The sequence below is a fragment of the Pinus tabuliformis genome, chromosome 3_1 (assembly GCF_031772625.1).
Source record: "Pinus tabuliformis cultivar Carrire ecotype Pingquan chromosome 3_1, CPIR1, whole genome shotgun sequence".
Taxonomy (NCBI): Eukaryota; Viridiplantae; Streptophyta; class Pinopsida; order Pinales; family Pinaceae; genus Pinus; species Pinus tabuliformis.
In genome coordinates, this window is record NC_142301.1 from 973,800,510 (window position 1) to 973,826,917 (window position 26,408).

The 26,408-nt window shown below is 35.5% G+C and overlaps 1 pseudogene; it reads right to left on the reverse strand.

Moving 5' to 3' along the window:
* Window positions 1-13,041: 13,041 nt before the first annotated feature.
* On the reverse strand, window positions 13,042-23,404 carry LOC149191084 (MLO-like protein 6; annotated as a pseudogene).
* Window positions 23,405-26,408: the final 3,004 nt, after the last annotated feature.

The window sequence follows — 26,408 nt, forward strand, 5'->3', positions numbered from 1 at the left end:
TGATGATTTTGAAACCTGAGATCTATCCCAGATGAGGGCATCGAGATTGATACTGTGTAATGAAATAGGATATTGTGTTTTGATTCCAAAAAGTAGCATAGAAACAAGTAGGTACAAGGGTTTGAATACCCCAATTCTATATTATAAGAACCATTTAAATCTAAATCGCCATCCCTGAATCCTCTTGTAGCGTCCTTGCCACCTCTACAAACCTAAATTTGTTAGAAAAACTAGAAAGAAAAGAAAAAATTGAATTAACTAGCAGCTCACAAGTGAGCAGGCTGCACCTGGAGGCTACGCAAACTAGTGTATACTTTCCTCTGCAATTAATCAAAGATAAGAGAATAAATACATCTCAAAAGAATAGGGAGGTGAGAACAAACTCCTACAATCTAGGAACTAATCTTTAATTAAGGAGTTAAGTTACAACCATGTAACCATTTCTCCATTAATACAATATAATATTAATTATTTTCAACTCTCCCCCTTAATGGAGAAAGGATTAATCCTTAAATCCTAAAATCCTCCGAAACAATTCAAACTTCACTTTCCCAAAAGGCTTTGTAAAAATTGTTGAGATTAATGTAAAAACTATTCAAACCGAACCCTAGATTAGGATTTTGTTCCTGGTTTATAGAATTCAGTGCAACTTCCCTGAATGTGTGATTGTTATATATATTCTGCATGTAATGTATGAAGGACAGAGCGTGTACAGAGGCAGTCTTACATGTGGGGTTTCACACCTGGAAGCTGCTCAGTTGTTTAATAAAGTTGATTTTTTAAATATTTGACATGGTATCAGAGCTACAAGGCTGAGGAAGCCTATACCCTGAGTGGAGAGAGGCTGGTGCATTTCAGGCGAAATCAACACGTTTTCAAAGTGACAATCGCGTCGATTTCACCTCTACGCTTAACTGTTTTTTATTGGGTAGCACGGCGCGAGTACGCATCAAATGGTCACCCCGACCTTGAGGTGAAAAGGCTGTGTTTTTTGTCTTTCCATGCTGCATGGTTTTTTTAGTGTGGTGGGTTGTCATTTGAGAAGAGGACAACTGCAAGCGCGATCCAAAGCCCGTGTGAAATTGAAGCCCGCGTGGATCGCAGCACCAGAGTAGATCTCTGAGTGAAATTGAAGCTGCGTGGAGGAGGCCGAGTTGGATACCTCGAGGTGTGCATGGACGTGTGCTCCGATTAGAGGCCGCATCTTACGCTATCGGTATAGAGCCACTGCATCATGTAATTCGTATGTGATTCCATTGAATCCTGGAGGCCGTTAAATCCATGTTTTTTGTTGGCTGCGTTGAATCCAGTTTGATTAAAGATTGGTCGAAATACATTTCAAAACTGGAAGAATGGTGTAAGAGAATTTCGATTGGTGTTCTTTCAATTCAATTAGAATTTATTCTAATTTTTTTTTTAATTAAAGTTTTAATTCTTTAATTAAAAAAGGAAGGGCTCTTTATTATTTTGAGGTGCGATTGTTTTTAAAAAATAAAAAATAAAAAAGGGAATTGAAGTAAACTTCTTTTTTTTAAGAAAAAAGGTGGGGCCATTGAAAAAAATGAGATCTAGGCTTGTTTTTTTTGGATCAAGTATTTGAGACAGTTGTTTTTTAGAAGATTCGGGGTTGTTTTTTTTTAATATTGGGGTTGAAGTTTTTTATTCATTCAAGATGAATAATCAAGTAGCAAAAGCTTACCTCAATGAAAACAACAAGCTGGATGGATCCAATTACTTTGGTTGGAAATTCAAGTTGCAAACCCTTCTTAAGGGACACAATGCATGGACGATTGTGAACAATGATGAGGTGAAGCCAAACCTCATTGTAGGAGGAACAACAGCAACAATCCAAGACTAGGACAAGCGGGAGACTAAGGCGAGAATGCTCTTGAAATTGTCAGTCAAAGATTGCATTATTCCCCATATCCGTGATTACAAGACTACACCAGAGATCTAGAAGATGCTCAAGGATCTCTATGAGGTCAAGAACACCAATCGATTGTTGTTCTTGAAGAGAAAGATTCTCTCCATCAAGATGGAGGAGAATGAGACAGTTGTAGCATTCATTTCGTGGATCAAGGAGCTCAAGAACAAGCTGGGAGATATCAATGAAGTTATGTTAGATACAAATCTAGTCATGGTTACCATGAATGGTATGACAGATGAGTATCGAATGTTCATCACTGGCTTGAATGCGAGAGAAAAATCCCCCGTATTCGAACAATTGATAGGGATCCTCATGCAAGAGGAGGAAAGAAGACTGACTCATAAACCCGAGAGTTCAAATCTGGCCTTAATGGCAAAGAAGAAGCCCTTCAGAAGAAAGCCAAATGCAGCACATAAGAGTAGCACAACCCCATAGAGAAAGATGCCCTCACCCCAAGGTATGTCTTTCAATAGAAATGACTTTATGACCAAATGTTTTTATTGTGGTAGAACCGGCCATATAGTCAAATATTGCATGAAAAAGAAGTTTGATGAAGGAACACAGTCAGAACATTAGACTGCAGGTCATTTTGTTGATGAGGAACACAGTGAGAACATTAGACTGTTCATATCTGACTCTGCACTTTCGGCTAAAGAAGATGAAGCAGATACCTGGTTTGTCGACTCAGGTGCATCCATCCACATGACAGGGAACAAACAGTGGTTTGAAGACTTCAAAGAGACCAACAGTGGAGCAAACATATATCTTGGCGATGATAGAGGATACCAAATTAAAGGTTATGGTAATATTCCTATTGTTTTTCCTGATGGAAATATTAGACATATCCACAATGTGATGTATGTACCAGGGATCAAAAAGAATCTGATCTATGTTTCTACTATAACTGATCAGAACCTCAAGGTAGGGTTTTATAAATCATATTGTGTCATTAAAGACCTGTTGGATTGTATGAAGCCTATTGCATCAGGTATTCGTGTGGGAGGATTGTACAAGCTAAATGTCAAAAGCACACAACATCAAGCATTGGAATCATATGCCATGAATACAATAGACTTATGGCACCAAAGGTTCGGCCATATTAACTTCAATGATTTCCTGCTTTTACAGACAAAAGGTATGGTCGAAGGTCTTACTGTTTTAAAATATTCTCATATTGATTGTGATGCATGTGCACTGGGAAATTTGCACAGAGATGAATTTCATGTGAATCTTGACAGCAAGAAGAGAGATATACTCGAGCTGGTACAGAAAGATCTACACGGGCCTATGCAGACAAGATCGTTAGGCGGCGCATACTATTTTTTATTGATTATTGATGACTGTACTAGATTTACTTGGGTGTATTTCCTTAGGAAGAAGAGCAACACTTTTTAATACTTCAAGGAGTTCAGAAGTATGGTTGAAAATCGAAAAGGTAAATGCATCAGGATTCTCCACTCGGATAAAGGGGGAGAGTACAAGAAAGCTTGTGTACTCAAAGACTACAAAGATAATAGGATATAGTAGCAGTTTACAGTACCCCACACTCCTAAAAAAAACAAGGTTGCAGAGTGGAAAAACAAAACCTTTGTGGAGTGTGCTCGCATTATGTTGAAAGGTAAGAATATTTCTAATGGCTTTTGGGCTAAAGCGATTAATACTGCAGTATATCTAAAGAATAGGAGTCCAAAAAGAAGTTTAGATTTTAAAACTCCTTTTGAAGCTTTATTTGGTTATAAGCCTGTAGTTAAACATTTGAGAGTTTTTGGTAGCAAATCCTTTGCCCATATCCCAAAGGAAGATAGAAAGAAACTTGACTCAAAGGCTAGCATATCTATCTTTGTTGGGTATTGTACATAATTTAAGGCTTAGAAACTATTTAATCCCTCTACTCATAAAGTGTTTGCGAGCAGATATGTAGTTTTTCATGAGCAAGTTAATGATGGAAGCCATGAAAGTGCTAAGAAAGAATGGCACGTGCCCTTGTTGGTGGAAGAAAAAATTAATGAATCGGGTGACAGCAATGAGCAGCAATAGCAGCAACAGGAAGGGAAAGAAGATGATGTAGCTGTCAAGTGAAGCTGAGAAAATGATGATCAGACAAGGTTTGAAGCTACCCCACCACTCAAGAGATCAGGTAGGAAAGCTCAGTTGCCAACAAGATATAGGGAAAATGATTTTATAACTAGTATGATGAATGTTGTTGAACCCTCTAGTTATAAATAAGCTAGTCTAGTGAATGGAGAGCTGTTATGGAAGAGGAATATGAATCAATTCTCAGAAATAAAACTTGGGATTTAGTTAAACTACCTAATGGAAAATAACCCATAGGATGAAAATGGTTGTATAAGCCTAAATTTAAAGCAGATGGGAGCATAGATAAGTATAAAGCTAGGTTGGTTGCAAACGGGTGTTCACAGCAAGAAGGCATAGATTATGATGAAACATTTGCCCCTGTAGCTAAGTTAAACACAATCAGAATGATAATTGCTTTAACTACCAAACACCATTGGATGATTCACCAGCTAGATGTTAAATCTGCATTTTTAAATGGGGACTTAAAAGAAGAAGTCTACATAGTGCAAACTAAGGTGTTTGTCAAACAGGGGGAAGAACATCTAGTTTGTAGGTTGAAGAAAGCACTGCATGGATTAAAACAGGTACCCAGGTCATGGTATGACAAAATTGATTCATTTTTCTTATAGCATGGTTATAAAATAAGCAAAAATGACCCTAAACTTTATATCGTGTTTGATAAAGAGGGGAGGATTATTTTGATTTCTTTATATGTAGTTGATCTAATCATTACATGGAATGCTGATGATTTCATTAAAGAAATTAAAGAGCAAATGTCACAAGTTTTTGAGATGAAAGACCTTGGAGAGCTACACAACTATTTGGCTTTGGAAGTCTCGAGGGATTCTGGACAAACCTTTTTGTCACAAGGTAAGTATGTAAGGAGCTTACTGGAAAAGTTCATAATGGATCAATGCAAAGCTGTAACAGTACCTTTACAATAGAACTTAAAACTTCCTAATGAAGATGGATCTAAGGAGGTAGATGCGACATTGTATAGACAACTGGTTGGGAGTCTTATATACTTGACTACAACTAGGCCTGATTTGGCTTATGCAGTTAGTGCATTGAGCCAATTTATGTCAAAGTCCCTTGAGATCCATTGGGTTGCAGCTAAAGGTGTTTTAAAGTATCTCCAGGTAACTTTAGATTTTGGTATTGTTTATACTGATTCATGTGATGTTAGATAGATAGGTTTTTCAGACTCCGATTGGGCTGGAAATGTAGATGATAGACGATACATAACAGGCTATGCATTCATCATTGGATCTGGGGACATTACATGGAGTAGAAAAAAGCATAAAACAATATCCTTGTCTTCTACGAAACCTGAATATCAAGCTATGTGTGCAACGACATGTGAAGCAGTTTGCTTGAGGAGCTTTCTCCTTGATCCTGGAGAAGAAAAGAAGGTTGAAATAGTGATCAACTTCGACAACCAGAGCTCCATCAAACTTGCAAATAATCCAGTATTTCATAAGAACACAAAGCATATCGATACACAATTTCATTTTGTTACGGAGAAAGTTTAGTCAAAAGAAATCCATATTGAGTATTGTAATAGTTGTGACAATGCTGCTAATATTTTTACCAAAACTCTTGGTAGAATCAAATTTGAGTTGTTTAGGGAAGTGTTAGGTATATTTGTGAATACATTTCTCCATTAAGGCGGAGTGTTGAGATTAATGTAGAAACTGTTCAAACCGAACCCTAGATTAAGATTTTGTTCTTAGTTTATAGGATTAAGATCAACTTCCCTAAATGTGTGATTGCTATATATATTCTGCATGTAATGTATGAGAGACAGAGTGTGTACTGCAGAGGCAGTATTACAGGTGGTGTTTCACACCTGTAAGTTGCTCATCTGTTTAATAAAGTTTATTCTTTGAATATTTGACAAAAATATTAGCCACGTTGTCACATGTATTACAATATTCAATAAAAATTTCTTTTGACTGGACTTTTTCTCTTACAAAGTGAAACTGAATATCTATGTGTTTCGTATTCTTATGAAACACAGGGTTGTTCGCCAGCTTAATGGAACTCTAGTTGTCACAGTTGATGATAGTCGCTTCTTTCTGCTCTTCTCCTGCATCATGGAGAAGCGTCCTCAACCAGATAGCTTCACACGCTGATGTGCATACTATTTGGTACTCGGCTTCAGCTCAAGATAAAGACATATTTATCTTCTTTTTATTGCTCCATGCTATGACCCCAGATCCAACACTGAATGCATAACTCGTGATAGATCGTTGATCATCCAGGTTAGCTACCCAATCAGAGTCTAAAAAACCTGCTAAAGTAAAATCAGATGTATCAGTGTATAAGATGCCATAATCACTAGTACAATGAAGGTACCTGGGTACACTTTTTGCTGCAACCCAATGACATTCAAGAGGTTTAGACATAAACTGGCTCAACACACTAACAGAGTATGCTAAGTCTGGTCTAGTTGTAGTCAAATATATCAGACTACCAACTAGCTGCCTATACAAAGTAGCATCCACCTCCTTAGAGCCATCATCTCTGCACAATTTCAAGTTCTGCTACAAAGGTACTGATGTTGTCTTACACTGTTCCATTCTAAACTTTTTGAGTAGTCCTCTAACATACTTCCCTTGAGTAAGGAAAGTTTGCCCAGAGTCTCTCCACACTTCCAGACCTAGCCAGTAATGTAAACTTGTGAGGTCTTTCATCTCAAAAATTTGTGACATCTACAATTTGATTTCTTTGATTAATGCATTTGCATTACCTATTATAATCATGTTATCCACATACAAGGAAATCAAAATTATTTTCCTCTTTTCATCATACATGGTATATAGATTTGGGTCATTCTTACTTCTATGAAAACCATGATGTAAGAAAAATGAATAAATCTTCTTATACCAAGACCTGGGTGCATGTTTTAAACCATAAAGGGCCTTTTTCAATCTACAAACTAAATGCTCTTGCCCTTGTTTAACAAGCCCTTCAGACTGCATTAAATAAACCTCTTCTTGTAAATCACCATTTAGAAATGCAGACTTAACATCTAACTGGTGTAGCTTCCACTGATGTTTTGTAGCTACAACAATTAACTTTATAATAATATTCAGTTTGGCTATAGGAAAAAATGTTTCTTCATAGTCAATTCCCCCTTTTTGTGAATAACCTTTTGCTACCAATCTAGATTTAAACTTTTCTATACTCCCATCTGCATTAAATTTAGGTTTATAAAGCCACTTGCATCCTATGGGTATTTTTCCATCAGGTAATTCAACTAGTTCGCAAGTACAATTTCTAATAATAGATTCAATTTCTTCATTCATTACAGCCCTCCACTCATGAGATTGACTAGCTGCTTTATAATTTGTGGGATCTATAACATTTAAAATGTTTTGACATTAAAGCATAGTCTTTCAATCTAGCTGGTAGTTGAGTCTGCCTACCTGATCTTCTCGGTAAGGTACTCACCTCAAATATGTTTGTTTCAAACCTTAGCGGGCTTGAATTATTGATTACATCACCTTCTTTTTCCTCTTTTTGTTGTTGTTGTTGCGATTGCTGATTTTCCTCATTGCTTTCTTCCATCAACTATGGAATGTGCCACTCTTCAAGGATGTTCTCTTTATTTCCTTCCTCAGTCTACTCATGAAATAAAACTTCTCGACTTGCAAAAACTTTATGATTTAAAGGATTAAACAACTTATAAGCTTTAAACTTAGTGAAGTATCTTACAAAGAAGCATTTTGTGGCCTTAGGATATAACTTCTTCCTATCATCCTTGCGAATATGGGCAAAAGCTTTTGACCCAAAAACCCTTAAATGAGACACTGCAAGCTTATATCCATAAAATGCTTCAAAAGGAGTTTTCAAATCGAGACATTTAGTTGGACTCCTATTTTTTATGTATACTACAGTGTTGATGGCTTCAGCACAAAAACCATTAGATAGACCCTTACCTTGAAGCATACGTCATGCACACTCCACAATGGTTTTGTTCTTGCATTATGTAACTTCATTCTGCTGCGGAGTGTGAGGTATTGTGAACTATTGAATAAGCCCATGATTCCTACAAAATTTCATGAACTCTCCCAATTTGTATTCTCCCCCTTGATCAGAGCGGAGAATCTTAATGAATTTCCCTATCTGCTTCTCCACCATATTCTTGAATTCTTTAAAGCGTTGAAATGTCTGACTCTTCTTTCTAAAAATATATACCCAAAAGAATCTAGTGCATTCATCAATAAAGAGTAGAAAATAATATGCACCACCTAGCAACCTAGTCTGCATAGGTCTGCATATATCTGTATGCACAAGCTCAAGAATATCTCTTTTCATCCTACCATTCAAAGGAAACTCTTCCCTATGCATTTTCCTTAATGCACATCCATCACAATCTAAATGAAGATTCTGAAACGCAGGTAGTCCATCAACCATACCTTTTCTTTTCAGCAGCATGAGATCTTGTAGGTTAAGATGACCAAACCTTTGATGCCAAAGATTCTCGGTTGTCAGTCCTGTTGAAGCCAGAGCTTGGTCTGGCATGCTCTTGAAGTTCAACCTATACCGGCCTCCCACACACACTCCTTATGCAACTCGTGCCTTCTTACTATCCTTTATGACATAGTATGATCTGAAGAATTCAACTTGCAAGTCTTGATCTGCCATCATTGAAACAGAGATCAAGTTCTTCTTGATCCCGAATACATACATCACATTTTAATATATATTATATTACCATTAGGCAACTCCTCGAAATATCATCATACCCCTTAATCTGATAACCTCTGTCATCACGTAAATATATGTTAGCTCCACAAGTAGCTTCTTTAAAAATTTTGAACCAATTTCTGTTATCTTTCATATGTGATGACACGCCTGAATCTACGAACCATATTTCAACTTCATCCTCCTCAATCGCTGAAAGATCATAATCAACTATGAATAATCGAAGATCATGACTATTACCTTCATCAGCAAAGTGCCCTGTGTGCTTTCTCTGTTCATTTCTAGCCTCATCTTCCTGTTTCTTAAAGAAAAACTTAGCTAAATGACTGGTTTTCCCATAGTAAAAGCATTTAATGTCAGATTTGTTACCATTGTTACTTGGAGACATAGCTCTAAATGGTCTCTTCTGAAAACCGCCACCACCTTTTTTTCCCTTTGGTTGTTTCCCTTTGTATGGCTTCTTCTTTGCCATAGAGCAAGATCATCACTTTATGGCCTCAAATTTTGCCGCTTCTCTTCTTCCTGTATCAGGATTCATGTTATCTCTTCAAATGCAGTGGCTTTATCCCTTGCAGACAAGCCTGTAATGAACATATGGTATTCATCCGTCATTCCATTCAATGTAATTGTGACAAGATCAGAATTAGACACCTTCTCCCTAATGTCACCTAATCTGTCCTTTAGGTCCTTGACCCATGCAATGAACCAAACGACAGATTCATCCTCCTCTATCCTCATGGAAAACAATTTGCCTTTGAGCGACAAGACACAATTGGTGTTCTGTGTCTAGTAAAAGTTCTTGAGTGTAGTCCATATCTCACTGGACGATTTACAGTCTCTGATATGTGGAATAATGTTGTCTTTAATAGACATTTTCAATAAGACTTTCACCTTATTCTCCCTTTTATCCCAATCCTGTATTAGTGCTGCTGTACCTCTTGCCAAAATGGTCGGCTTCTGCTCATTGCCGTTGATGATTGACCAAGCACTCGATCCCTCAAGCAACGTCTGTAGCTTGAATTTCCAATTGGTATAATTGGTCCCATTGAGTTTGTTAGTCTCGTTGAGATAAGCTTCTGTAAAATTGTTCATTTTCGACTGATCGGATTCCAAATCCCTCAATCTTCAGTCGATTCTAACCAAGTGAACAATTAAAGCTACAGTAAAAAAAAATAATCTCAAAACATACCAGAACCTTTGAATCGATCACAGATCTATCTGATCTGCCACCAATCCGCCCAATCTTCCTCTGATCTGGTCGATCTGCCACCAATCTACCACGATCTTTGTGTCTGCAACTCAGATCCGCCACCAAACTGGCAAAATCTCAAGCTCAGAACCATAAAAAACACGCCATCACCCTTTCTGCCTGAAAAAACGCAATTTCTAGGGGCGATGAAGAAAATCTCTCTAAGGCAAGGTCACATCATCGCGGCTTTTACCTTCATATCCACGATGATCATCGCTTATGTCAGGCCAAAAACCATGATGACCGCTTTGTGCTCAGCTGGAGGTATGCTGAGACCTGTGAGAAAATGAATTTCTCCTATGAGTAAAATATGTCACTCCCGACCACCTAGACTCCGAAAATGTTAGCACTGAGGCTCCTATGTTGCCACTAGGGCACTATAACCACGGAGGCTCTGTAACCTCTAGGGCTCTAATGTAACCAATAAGGCTCTGCAGGTAAATCAAGCTCACCAGATCTTAGCTCTAATACCATATTAGAAAAACTGGAAAGAAAAAAAAGAATTGAATTAACCAGCAGCTCACAGGTGAGCAAGTTGCACCCAGAGGCTGCACAAACTGGAGCATACACTCTCCTCTTCAATTAATCAAAGATGAGATAATAAATACATCTCAAAATAATAGAAAGGTGAGAACAAACTCCTACAACCTAGAAACTAATCATAACTTAAAGAATTAAGTTACAACCATGTAACCATTTCTGCATTAATACAATATAATATTAATTATTTTCAACTCCCATCCTCAAATTCAAATTAAAAACAAATTAAAAATAAAATGGCTTTTTTATGCATGAGCCCGCGACCGGAAAAGATCGAACAAATTAAAAATAAAATGGCTTTTTTCTACGTGAGCCCGCTACCGGAAAGGATCGATCGTGGGAGGTATGGATGTGAAATTTCTTAGCCTTTGCTTCTCTTGTAACACTGTTATCGCCTCTGCAAATCTAAATCGCCATCCCCGATTCTGAATTAAAAATGAAAGGGTTTCTTTTTACGCGGCCGGAAAGGGTCGACCCTAGGAGGAATGGCTATAAAATTTCTGAGTCTTCTATTCTCTTGTAGCACCATTTCCGCCTGCGCAAATCTAAATCCCCATCTCCGAATCCGAAATAAAAATGAAAGAGGTTTTTTCTGTTTGAGCCCGCAGCCAAAAAGGATCAATCCCGGGAGGCATGTCTGTCAAATTCCTCAAGTCTTCGATTCTCTTGTAGCACTGTTGCCGCCTCTGCAAATCTAAATCCCGATCCTCGAATCCAAATTAAAAATGAAAGGGCTATTTTCGACTTGAGTCTACGGCGGGGAAGGATCGATCCTAGGTGGCATCGCTGCCAAATATCTGTCTTCGATTCTTTTTTAGCACTGTTGCCGCCTCTGCAAATCTAAATTCCCATCCCTAAATCCGAACTAAAAATGAAAGGGTTTTTTTCCTACTTGAGCCTATGGCTGAAAAGCATTGATCCTGGCAGGCATGGATGTCAAATGTCTCAAATTTCTCAGTCTTGGATTCTCCTGCAACATTGTTACCACCTCTGCAATTCGAAATCCCCATCCCCGAATCAGAATTAAAAATGAAAGGGATTTTTTCTGCTTGAGCCCACGACTAGATGATATGTTTCCTTTTTGTCTTATTTTCTCTTTTGCCTTGAATTAAGATAAGACAGTACATTGAGACAATCACATACTTGAACAGGCGGATGACTTTTTCCCTTTTGTCCAAAACAAAGGTTTCTTCGACAGTACATTGAGACAATCACATACTTGAACAGGCGGATGACTTTTTCCCTTTTGTCCAAAACAAAGGTTTCTTCTTATTTCAATTTAATAATTTAACGTAGACGAAGATTTCTGTATTTTTTTTATATTTTTTTATTAATGGGTTAGATTTTTTCAAGGAAATATGGTTATCATATGTTTAGTTTTAAATGTTTATTAAGGACTGTAGTGTGTTACAGAGTTTGTTAAGTTACATTAATTTTTAATAAATTTAAAAAATTATATTTGGGCTAAGTAACTCCTACTCATCAATTTTTTAGGGATTTGAGATTATTCTAATTCTAATATGTTCATACTCTGAGCTCTCATTTTACAAATAAGATGTGTATTTTTTTTTCTCTCACTTTAAATTAAATTCCTGTGGCTCCCCACCCACCGATTTCTTAAGAATTTGAAATTATTCCAATTCTAATAAATTCATATTCTAATTAAATTCCTGTGGCTCCCCACCCACCGATTTCTTAAGAATTTGAAATTATTCCAATTCTAATAAATTCATATTCTAATTAGATGAAGAAATCAATGGATAAAAAAAAATTATTTAATAAAATGTTACACTTTACTTTTTTCTAAATTTAAAATTTACATGTAATCTTTTTATATATGGTTAAAAAATAAATGTTATAAATAAATCTATTTTATAAAAATAATTAAATTATCAAATTTATAATTGAGAGTTTGTAAAGTCAACACAGAAATGGAAATAAATATTCTTGGCTTATTAAATCTAAACCATTCATATAAATAATAGAACGCTATTGACCAGGATGCCATTAATACCCAATGATCCCGCAAAAAAAAAATACAAAAATATTTACATGATTGCATATGTTTAATTTGCAATATACGGAGTTAAAAAACAGCGTGACTATGAACATACCGTTAGGCTGTTCCAAAATATGAACAGAATAATTGAAGCATCTTCAAACCTAGCTTCCCTTCCCTTTGATTCTCAGAGAGCCTTATTTGAATATTTATTTCGAGATACATAGAAAACGTTTCCCTACTCTAAATAAAAGGAAAAAGCAAATCGTACATATTTCAGTTTGCTTCCAAAAGGAATTACTGAATGAATTTCTAATACAATTTCTCGCTCTCCTTCGTCCGCAAGGAACACATTGAAAGGGAAATAACAGTTTACGCACTTTACAGGATATCCCTATTTTAGTTCACTTTTAAACAGCACGTGATATGCGGATTGATATCCAACGCACAATTAAAACTCCAGAGAGGAAAAATCTCTACCCCTTATGTTTACATATTTTCAAGTATACAGCTGTTCTGTAGCTCATGTTTTAGTAATCAAACAGTTCCAGTAGGCAGCGGAGGATATGCAGAAGATACAACCATTTCCAAATTTGATTCCTCTGTTGGTTTTAAAATGGAACGTTGTTTTGTAGCATTTGAGTACTCCGGGGATTCGGTTGCTCCATATTTTGAGAAGTAATATCTTGGAGACATGTCTGGTGTTTCAATGTCACCCATAGGATTGTAGCGGTGCAATAATTGCAATGGAGATGAACCATGGCTCGGAGTTGTTTCCCCACTTTGAGTTCCCCCTCTGCTTGGAGATCCATACTCTGAATTTCTGGTTTTTCTATTTTTGATGGCTCTTTTATGCCATCTTCTCAAGCCAGTGGCTACCCTTTCTTCAAATACGGTGTTCTTCATGTGAGAACCCATCTGCATAGTATATCCATCAGTTTTGAGAGCATAACACTCTACAGTTTGGAAGAGTTTAATTTATCTTTTAAAGGAAGAAATGGAAGTTTTACCTGTGTCACAAGTGCATAAAGTGGAAGCGTGACATAGCTACATATAAACTGCACAACTACCCTGGACATAAACACAAACAACCCCATGTAATTCATGTTAAATTCAAAACACCATTACCCTCGGTACTCCCCTTGCCTAGAAATCCGGAATACCATGTCAAAAGCAATTGATAAAAAAAACGAAACAAGAGAATAAGCAGAAGGATAAAGTGTTCGATTGTAATTTGCTTCTACATTCATCGACAACCTTACCCAATGACGATTCGTATTATAATGCTATAAAATCTCTCGTGGAAACAGGATTCTAACCCAAATTGCCACTGCAATCATAGTGTTCCTCTTGTCAGCAGTGCAAATCGAATATTCTAAACATAACAATTTATTCTAATTACTAACATAGTGCTTACCCATGTCCACACGAAGAAAGCAAGAAGAAAAGCATTCTGCATTAACCATCGAGCCATTGTTATTGTCATGAATTTAAATTTATATATTATAAAAAAATCGGGATGTAGAATTTTTTGTGATACCTGGAACAAAGTGAAATGGATTAAGAATAATATAAGTTGAGGGCGACCGAACCAAAACAACTCATCGCTTAACTGCACTACTGGAATTCCTTTAACTACAGCCTGTCTCCCTTGAATTTCTAAGGCCATCTCTAATATTATAAGTTGCAGCTTCATTCCAACGATCAAAATTATCTGCATAATTAAGTGATGGAATGGAAATAAGCACGCAGACTTTAATACTGCAGAACTTTCCAAAATCATAAATCATCAATAATTCTCTATGTTGAGTCTTATTGGCTACTTACAGCTAAGGGAACGAAAGAGAACCAAAAGTATGAATGCCACTCTGCCAACACAGAAATACAGCCAACAGAAAAGAGAACGTCAGATTCGATAGCAGCTGAAACAAAACTAAACCTTGAAGTAAGACATAGACTAACGAAGACTTACTGTGCACATTGATAAGCAAGAAGACCATGGCAAAGGCCCACAGGGGAACACTGCAGATAATGCAATAACTGTTGTCTTAGGTAAAAAGCTAGGGTGGGTTCTCATTGGAAACAAAACAAAACGAAAATTTAGAAGGGTTACACGAGGAAAATCCATTATTATCTTTGCAGGCCAAAGTTCTTATGAACAGAGAAATCGTTACGAACCTGATTCCAATCACCCTCTTGAAGTCTTCATCCAATGATCTCTTTATATATTTATGAAAGTCAAAGTTGTTATTTGCAGAGAAATGGGCCTATATAACAACAAAGAAAATTCCCAAGACAGCAGATAAATCACGTTAATGAAATGGTTGCTTACATAACCAAGTTGAAATCTAAACGAAGGTTTGAAGTTATGGAGACATACAATGATGAAGCCATGGCGCAAGGTTAGGTAATCAACTTTCCTTATTGACCGAAAGAATTGTCTAAAGAAGCAGACCTGCACATGTCCCTACTGTTAAATGCTAAACCATAAATGAATATTCATATTACATGCAAAAAGGATTCAGCTAAGAAATATCCCTAGAAAATTCGAGAGTAGCAATTACTTACCACCCATTTAAGAACGGGTGTTCTGCTCCATAAATTCAGATGACGCCTTACAAATGAAGTTTGTTGGGTTAATCTGAACCTTGAAGGATCTGCGTGAAACAAACATCAAACTCCTCAAAACGTTATCCAACCCCAAAGATTCTTGCTGTGACCTTTTAATGTCTGATCTCCAAATCATTACCCAGAATGTCCCCATTGAAATTTCCAGATCAGTAACCTGGTTTAGTTCGTCACTTTTCAATGTTAAAGCTAATAGTCTCCAGGACGAATCCATTTAGGGAAGAAGAATGAAAAGAACTCACCATGTGAAAACTCCTAATCCAATGTCGCTATTTCCTTCTCCCATGCTTTCCAACGCCTCATCTAGACATGAAAATGGCTTCTGAGTTTCAGTTAAAGATGAATAGAATGCATGAAAATGTCAGAGCACAGACTAAGAACAAATTTATAATGAACGATATTGGAGAATATCGTTTCTCCCGTTGCTCTTACTTTTGCTCTTCTTGGGACGATTGTTAGGACACTGTACAACACATGGAGAGTTGCCAACGTAAAGATGAAGTAGTGGAGCTGGTTCATGCCGGTCAGGGACACAAGAGGATACATACCCTTCATTCAAGAGGGAAAGAAATATGATGATTTGAAGCTCAACTATCATAAATTTGAAATGGATTAATATGATCAATCAACCCCTAACTACATGAAAAATTCGAATACACTACAGTGGACAAGATGACTGCGATAGAGTTGGGTGTTTACCTTTTTGGAACAGTAATCGGCACCACTAGCCGTTGATTCATGTTTCTGGCAAGGAAGCATACTATAAGCTATTCCTTTTGGTATACAAATCTTAGAAATGGGCTTCCCTCCCACTGTCAGTAGCAATGAGATGAAGCCCATAAGCATCAGTTCTGCAATCCAGAAATGAGATCAGATCTATTACATTATAATTTGCTAAAATATATAATTGGTATAGTCATGTCTATTAAACCATTGGGTTTATCTCTAACGGTTGGGATTATCTCTGCAGGGTGGAAGGAATGATAGTTACCTCCCACGCGAATTCAATTTTCGATTTTATTAACCTATGAGTTCAAACAAACCTATCTCAGTATCTTAATAAACAGCTAGGTAACATACCTGCTTTCACCTTTTCAAGTGCCTCATATAAAGCCTGTTAGATATTCTTCAATTTCAACAACGATTCTTCTATATGCAGAATAACTGAAAAGAATCATTAAATCTTGAAGAATCATTAAATCTTAATGCCCAGGGATACGAGTTACCTCCAGCCATTGGTGATGCGTTGATGCAGGCCACAGTCCACAAGCTTCTTCTTCAGCACTCCAGCGTCTGTCCAAGCAAAAGGAAAAGAACACAAAATTCTGAAGGCACTTCCGAGCTCTGCTATCTCATCTAGATGGTGTAGAACTGAAGGGGGTTTGAGATATGAGCTTGGGGACCAAACAGATGAACATATAGCTAAGCTTCCATCAAACTTCTAAATGCTATGTGTTAGAAAAACCACAAATCAAGGTAGAGATGAGATCAAAGTAATGGACCACTTTAGTAGCTCCCAATTATAAATTTAGTAATTGCAGTTGATTTTCTTAACTTAAGGAAACTACTGTAGTTGGTTTCCATAAATTAAGAAAAGCTGCAACTCCATAAATCAAGGTAGCTTTTGTGTAAAATCAATGGAGCTTAACATTCTCCCACTTGGTCCATACTTTCAAACTTAATGTCTCAAAAACCATTGACAATCTTTATTAAGTAATAGATACATGAATCATGGCGATAAGTCCTCTTATGACGAGTATTATCTTCCATGTATTACTATGCATTTATTCTTATTATAATTTATGTGGTAACAATATCTTAATGAATAAACCCTATGTTTATTCTTGGTCCTTCTTAAATGAATTTTCTCAAATCAACTTAAGGTGCACATAAATATGAGAAAAAACATCACAATAATTAAGAATTTCATTAACATTGTCCATACAATGAAAAACTGCATAATGGAACCAAGTCCCATATTCAATACATGATCCTTGAATTTAAACGGTGGCATGCCCTTAGTCAAAGGATCAATGATCATTAACTCAGTGCTGACGTGCTCAATGACCACTTTCTTTTCTTTAACACGTTCCCTTATAGCTAAATACTTAATGTCGATGTGTTTATTTCGACTCCCACTTTTTTAGCCATAAAACCAGCAGCTGAATTATCACAATATATTCTCAATGGCTTAGAGATAGAATCCATAATTCTAAGCCCAGAAATGAAATTCTTAAGCCATACACCATGTAAAGCAGCCTCAAACAGGATATACATAAGCATGTAGTCTTTGGTCCCTTGAAGGTACCTCATTAATTTCTTTGCAGCTCTCCAGTGGTCTAAACCTGGATCACTCTGACATCGTCCCAACATTCCTACATTAGGCTTCCGACAGCAGAAGCATATGGAATGTTCTTCATTTGTTCCCTTTCTAAGTCGTTCTTCGGGCATTGGTTCAAATTGAACCTATCACCCTTCACAATGGGAGCTATACTTGGTGAACAATCCTTCATCTGAAATCTCTCTAAAATTTTTATTAATATAGGTTTCCTGGGACAGACCCAAGATGCCTCGAAATCTGTCTTTATGGATCTTAATGCCAATGACATAAGATGCCTCACCTATATCCTTCATATCAAAACTTTTAGAGAGGAATTGTCTCACCTCATGTAGCAAACCCTTATCATTGGTTGCTAGCAAAACGATCATCCATTTGTAAAACAAGAAACAAATTTTACTCCCACTAACCTTCAGGTATATACATTGATCCATAATGTTTTCTACAAAACCAAAAGAATAAATTACATTATGGAATTTCAAATAGCATTGGGAGGATGCTTGTTTTAAACCATACAATGACTTCTTGAGCTTGCAAACCAATTGCTCACCATGACTAGAGGGGAATCAATGAAGATGTGTTATTCATGAAGAAGTGTTATCAATCATTAATGAAGAAGTGTTATTAATCATCATCTTTTAGTGCCAGTGTGAACATGCATTGAATCATATGTGACTTTGTTTTGCAGTAAAGACCATTAGACAAAATACCATTCCCAACATAATCAGATTTATAGAATAGACTGAAAGATACTTCTGAAAAGTTTAAGGAATATCCAAAAGGTACAAGCCTTGAACTGAAATCAAGTTTCTAGAAAAACTTGGAACATAAAAGGTCTTTTCTAACTCCAAAACAAAGTCACTACTTAAAGTTAAATAACATGTTCTTATAGCTTCCATATGCGAGCCCATCTTGTTTCCTGATAAGATGTTTTGCTCACTTTTCACTGGCTATTAACGTTAACCATATTAGATTCATAACAGACAAACGAGATTACTTCCTCAAGTTCGGGAATGTCAAAACGAATTCCAGAGAAATTTGCAGGTTGTACTACTGCATCAAAATAAAGAATCACATGATTATGTTGAGGCTTAATAAACTTTCATGTTCTACCAATGTAAAACATGGTAAAAAGAATTGAATCAAATGACATGAAAATTTCCTGTGGGCTAAATTTTCAACTCAAACAGATTCAATAAAACTTTATGAACTTTCATGTTTTACCAATGTAAAACATGCTAAAAAGAATTGAATCAAATGACATGAAAATTGCATGTGGGCTAAATTTTCAATTCAAGCAGATTCAATAAAACTTTATGATCTTTCACGTTTTACCAATGTAAAACATGCTAAAAAGAATTGAATCAAATGACATGAAAATTGCCTGTGGGCTAAATTTTCAATTCAAGCAGATTCAACAAAACTTTATGATCTTTCACGTTTTACCAATGTAAAACATGCTAAAAAGAATTGAATCAAATGACATGAAAATTGCCTGTGGGCTAAATTTTCAATTCAAATAGATTCAATAAACTTTATGAACTTTCATGTTTTACCAATGCAAAACATGCTAAAAAAAAATTGAATCAAATGACATGAAAATTGCCTATGGGCTAAATTTTCAATTCAAACAGATTCAATAAAACTTTATGATAAAACTTATTAATTCATAACTCCTGTGGGTAGGTTATGAAATTTTATCCTAATTAATCACATAAATATAATAAAAATTCCTGTGGGATAAAATTTATTATATTTAGTGTAATTAATTACAATTTAATGTCTAAATAATCTTTATGTGATCTTGCCAATCAATATATAATTTTATTTAATTAAAGATGTTGTGGCTACTCTCTAATTAATTAAAATTACATGGATCACTAGACATTAATTTTGTTTCATAAACAAAACTTAACCAGAGAGAAAAATAATGTTTACTGAAAGGAGTAAGTCAAAATGACATTTTAATAAACTCCATATAACTGTAATAATTCTCCAGCAAAATCAAAAGCAGTCAGCATTACCGAAAATGACTACAAATTGATTGTTCAATTTATAAACTTAACCTGGAGATTGACTGAATCAGCTTTGATCTACTTTGCATTTGCATAGCAAATGCAGTTCGAAGACTAGCTGGCTTGACTTCAGGCTCCGTCCTTAAGTTTATAAAACAACAAAATAGACCAGCAAACAAGCTATTTTGCTCACAAGATCTGAACCATGATTTATATCAACAACAACCTTTATTCACACACAAATATTGTCCCTTCAATCCATAAAAAGGAAACATATTTACTGATTTGTTGTGATATTACTTAAATGAAAATAATATGAATAAATTATTTTCAATGATCAATTAATGAATTTGCTTGAAAATGAATATAATGTGGTTTAACTTTCCGATTCTAAAATGGATAATGTCCCATTTCATTTTCAAGAATCTAATCCAACTGATCATTCATTCATTCAGATGGGCTGCATATAATCAAGCATATACGCTTCATTGTCAAACATCAGCTGATGCATCCGACACTAGCAAACATGTGCAACAGTGATTGGAAGATGCATGTGCATCTATAACCAACTTGACTGCTAGGAAATTCAGAGTTCAAACCTACTAACAGCCTGCACTTAAGGCTTAAATTAGAAAATTCGGAATTCAAACCTACCAACAGCCTTCAGTTAAGGCTTACTTGGGAATTCATAAAGCTAGAGTCCAAATCATGCTGTGACAATGATTCATTTCATGTAGAAATAGTCATATTAGAGTGGAACGAAATCCTCGAATACTTTAATTACAAGCAAGGCAACCCACATATCTATGACTTGAATCAAAGCAAGCAAAGCAACCCATAAATCACCAATGTAAGTACCGGAGTGAGGGAGGATACAATGATCACAAATGTTTGTATCGGGTTGAGGGAGGATGCAATGAGATCAGCTAGGGCCAAAACCAGCTTTCAGAATGGCAAAGCCTTTGGTGCATTCAATACCTCAATGACCACCTTTCAAATCTTATAGACTCATATTCATACTTTGTTTAGAAGCTATTAGTACATTGGGACAAGCCTGGTACTTGAGGAAGCAAACATTACGGTACATGGATTTCGAACACGAAATGATAAATTGTTGAGAGAAGTGTAGTGTCCTCTGTTCAGAGTTGCCTTAAACCCTGCGACAGGGTTTTCGTATCCACCATTTGGCACAGTCGCCATATTTTGATATCCTTCTAACTTTCCTTCGGCCCACCTAGTAGAGCTTTCAACCCAATTTACTTCCAAATTCTAATTCACCGCAATATTTCCTTTAACATTATTCTAATTCTGAATGCGGAGCCATAAAATACCAAAATTTAACATAAGTATTTCCTTTTCTTCTAGATGTAGATATCTAAGAGTTCAGGTTTTCTACTATTTACCATCAATGACAAACAATCCAGATCTAACCTGTAAAAATAAAGGTTGGATGGAGCTGACATTTTCATGTTGTTTGACTATTCTTTTGTGATCAGTCTTATTGACCAATTACACTTTGTTCATGATTCTTTTGCTCATTAGTTGTCAGCTCATATATTGGTTTTGTTTAAAGTCACCAGACTTGACTGCATGCAAGACCCATTTTGGCTAAAGAGTCATAGTTGACTCGTGACTTGTAAAAATCCTGGGGTTGACCGAGGAAAGACTTGTCCAAAAGGAAAATATAAAATACACCATTTCTACGCACACTTTCGTGTCCACACACATATTGCATGACCCAAGTGAAACGTGAATCAGCTGAGTTGAAAATTCGATCCTTATTGGGATCTAAGCCTGCCAGGTTAAATCTGAGTCTGGTTGACTTAAACCAGAGTCTGGCCCGTTTGGGCTGGTTCCAGTTGGACCAATCCTGATTTTGATTTTGACCATGGTTTCATTCAATTCAGATCAAATACACCAGGCTGTACAGTTATAGTCATTTAAACTCCAGAAACTTTACTAAATACTCATGTTTATTGTTTCCTTCCACAGGGATTTATTTTCCTTTATGCATTGCCCTTTTAATCAGCGTCTATTCTCTCTGGTCTTACTAGAACTGGAAATTTTAGAGAGATTTTACTAGACTGTTAAGAAGACGAGTCTCTAAGCCCATCCACACAATATTTATAAGAAAATAAAGATTTCCACAAACGAAATGCAATTCATCAACATAGTTTTCAATTCTGGTAACGAATAGAAGAAAACAATAGCGCAGCCACAGGCAGGACAAATCGTTTGAGTATTTATATGTGTACTGCCATGCCATCCTCAGCCAGCAGAGAGGCAAGCAATGCCGCTCCCAGTCATGTAGGGAAGGCGATGGAACGACAATATTATTATAGCAAAGTCTTAACAGATTTTAAATCCATAGTCAATTCGAGGCTCTGGTTTGCAAAACCAATATTGTGCCAATATTTATAAGTAAATCTCACACCAAGACAGAGGTAAATAGAGGCTCCGATACCAAATGTTAGATATTCTTCAATTTCAACAACGATTCTTCTATATGCGGAATAACTGAAAAGAATCATTAAATCTTGAAGAATCATTAAATCTTAATGCCCAGGGATACGAGTTACCTCCAGCCATTGGTGATGTATTGATGCAGGCCACAGTCCACAAGCTTCTTCTTCAGCACTCCAGCGTCTGTCCAAGCAAAAGGAAAAGAACACAAAATTCTGAAGGCACTTCCGAGCTCTGCTATCTCATCTAGATGGTGTAGAACTGAAGGGGGTTTGAGATATGAGCTTGGGGACCAAACAGATGAACATATAGCTAAGCTTCCATCAAGCTTCTAAATGCTATGTGTTAGAAAAACCACAAATCAAGGTAGAGATGAGATCAAAGTAATGGACCACTTTAGTAGCTCCCAATTATAAATTTAGTAATTGCAGTTGATTTTCTTAACTTAAGGAAACTACTGCAGTTGGTTTCCATAAGTTAAAAAAAGCTGCAACTCCATAAATCAAGGTAGCTTTTGTGTAAAATCAATGGAGCTTAACAAAGCCTTCCTATGTCGCTTAGAAAGCCACTGCAAATATGGTCACAGTAAGATTCTTTGTTATTACAAAAAGAGGTTGAGTTAAAAACATAATTTCCACATTACAAAGAAATGCACACGATAGGTAAATCCTTTTCGATATACTCAAAATATGACAAGATGCTTAATGGCATACAGATTCTCTTTCTAATTAATACGGTTAAATAAAACATCTATTTACTTAATACGTCGGAAAAGTTATTAAAACATTGGGAGAAGTTAATATCGTAATGATGTATAGAATTGATATCCGGCTTCCTTTATATTGATGGCAGAATCTGAAACCGAAAAAAGCTTAGCTATGTCAAATTTTCTGATCATCACAATAAAAATACTGAAATGATGTTGTGAGCAATTCCAGTGCATAGAGCGCGAATCTAATGGTACTATGGTGCTGAATACCAAATACAATGGGAGAAAATTGGAGTGGTATTTAGTGTGATTTTTTAGAGTTTTTGGTGCTGGAATTTGGTGGAAAAAATTGTGGTGAAATGTTGATTTGTGTTATTTAAACTAGTTTTTTTGACTGTATATATGGATTCAGCTCCTGAAAAAACCTAGGATACTTCTGTGCAGGTTTACCCATCAAACTTGTAATTTCAATAAATTCTTGCCAAATTTTAAGAAAATTAAACCAGAAAAATCCATCAAAAAAATCTCATCTAACACAACTCCACTACAATTAAGCCAAAATTCTTTGCAGAGTAAAAGTAAGATATTAAATTGAAAAGTACGTTGGCAAAAGCTTACAGTTCCCACATGATGGATAGCCTGTTCGAGAAGTAAGGAGATAATAACAAAGGTTGAACAAACAACTGCGACTGCCCAAGTGGGAGTCTGCTCTAAAGAACGCTCATTACCACCACTGGTTACTGCCATATCCTTCTCACGCAACTGATAATAACTTCCCCCCGATAACCTTGAAAGGAAATTTCAATATTTTGAAACAATTCCAATGATGATCAACTAGGATACCGTCCTCTTAAATACTGAAAATCTGAACGGTTGCTTACGTTATCAATTCCGCACATGTGTCTGACCATGGAGAGTGTTTCATTTGCGTCTGAATATTAAACTGCCAGAATACAGAATACTCGGTCAATTCTGATGCTTATGTACAGAAACTGAATTCAACTCCATATATTCACAGAGCGTATTTCATACGATACTCCATGTTAACTCGCATGGTCCCACTGTGCGTTCAGCAAGTCAATCATTCGCTGTCAACTTTATCAACACGGTGGAAAGCTTATCATAAGGTCAGATAGTTATTCATTATTAATTTAATTGTGAATAGTTATTAGTGTTTGATAGATTTTATATCTCTGAATATATATTCATCACTATTAGTTGAGTAAAACTGGGCTCTTTAGAATTACCTCAACCTCTCGTAATAACTTATGCACGCATGCCAGATGACTCTGAATCTTGAAACTTAAAACAAACCCTTCATCTTACAAAATCAATTTTTAAACATCAGTCAATAATCAAACAACCCATTCTCAAGTAAATATTGGTTAGCAAGAAGAACAATAACTCACTCAGGCGAGATAGCTCTAAATATTCAGCAAATTCTTAATTTTTTTTTTTTTTTAATCAAAATGAAGTCATTCCCGCGATATGTTTTTTATTCAAATGAATTTCAATTTGCAACGTATGTGTTTTTTTGTAAGAGAGTTTAGGCCGCGGTCAGTTTTTAATCTGGGATGGGAATGGAAGAATAATCTGTTAAATTGAAGATACTACCACCAGCAATACGAGAGGGATCTACTAGATACTACCACCAGCAATACCAGATGAAACGACTTTCTGGGGTATTTCAATCTGACACTTGATCAGGACGAAACTAATTAATATATATGTTAGGTCAACTTGTCTTATACTTAAGAGAGTAAATTGGGAAAACAAGTATCTTTATTTTGACAAGTATATTTATCTCTGATAGTTTGGCATCTGGCTCAAAAAGAATCAATCACGGTGTGCCGTAGTAGTTTATGTTTTGTCAGTTGTCAGTCTTCTGCATGATGCCAATTAAATGCAAATTTCTATATACATGGACCCTGACAAACTCCAATGGAATTTTAAAAAATGTTGATCGATAAATATAAAAACACAAAGATTCATTACCTTTCATTTTCTGAAAAAAAGAAGATTCCTTCCCTTCCTGTCTTTTATTTGAGTATTATTTTTTCGATTCCATTTCTGTCATTCTTATATCTTAAAAATGGAATGAAAAATGTTTACTCTTCCTTCCCATCTCATGACCACAAAATATCAAACTCATAATTCAACATCCTATTTTACCCTCTCTCTTTTTTCTTCATAGAACACTACGCTGAAAATTTGTATCAGAAAGTTTACTCTTCCTTCCCATCTCATTCATGACCACAAAATTTCAAACTCATAATCGAACATCCGACTATGAAAACGATGCACGCTTTTTCTGGATCATTATTAGAATAAGTCAAAAAAATGTATAGTTGAATACTAGTAACAACCTGCCTCAAGTAGTTTAGGTCTGGTTCGATAAACAGGTGATTGACCATGTTATTGTATAAAGAACCTAGAAAGCGTGGCCTTTCGCATTTATAACTTTGTATAAACCAACCAATAAATAAAATATGCATGGTTTATAAATCGAATATTTTTTTTTAAATCAACATTGTGTCTCATTGGGCCTATCCATTGTTATTTTGATCCATAATTGCTTACAAAATCAAAATGGTATATTTCTTATATCTATTAATTATTATTTTGATTTATAAAATTCTCAAATACTAATTTTTATTTTATCTATAAAAGAATGTATTTGCTTATAAAAGGGTATATAATATTTTAATCTAAAAATATAAAAGAATATATTTGCTTATAAAAAGTATACAATATTTTAATCTAAAAATATAAAAGAATATATTTGTTTATAAAAGGGTATATAATCTTTTAATCTAAGAATATAGTTCTAAGTTATTATTTCTATTTATAAAAGTCAAATATATATAAAGAGTTTACAATTTCTTAATCAAGATTATAGTATCTTGTACCTGTATTGTTTTAAAAGGAAAACTAAGATTTTACTATATCTACTCTCAAACTTATATGCAAAAGTATGAACATGACATATACCAAAAAGTAAAGGTTTAGGTTTGTAGGTGAATTGGCAATAAAATCCCAATATGTTCATTGATACAATAACTTTAATCCACAAGCTCTCTTTCCCAGCCTGTAGCATACATAACCCAAGGAATGTGATTCCTTACTCTATAATGTTGTCCCTAAAGCTATCGTCCCTCCAAGGTTGTAGCACACACCAACCAGGAAATTTATCTTCTAATAGCCCTAAGAATTTTTCATTGTAATGGAGTTTCTAAATAGAAGTGATTACACATGTACAAGGGAAAATTAACCCCCATAATTCTTATAATAAGCATAACCAACAATCTATTACATTCATGTTTGCACAAGCTCTTCCCAAGTCTTCATATATAATGATGACAAAATTACCACTCAACAACCAAAAGTCATTGAATATGTATGTATGCTCAAAACTTACATTGTGGCTTCCTAAGAAGACATTAAATCAAACCTATAACTCTTCCAAAGGTTAGTTTTCCTTGGAATAATATAAGGTCGGGAAATTAGACTTGGGAATAAAACATTATTATTTTTATTCCTAAGGCCCCTTTCATTTGTCTCTTGTCAAAATCATATCCCCTTGCATTTTCTTTCCCTTTTAAGAACATAGTTGATAATGTGTTTTTATTATTAACTTTCAATATACAATATTTACATATCAATTCATTTCACCATCGATCATTCATTTCATACATAAATAAACATTGCTAATCTAAGGATCAAAACTAAAATGCTACAATCTATACAACTT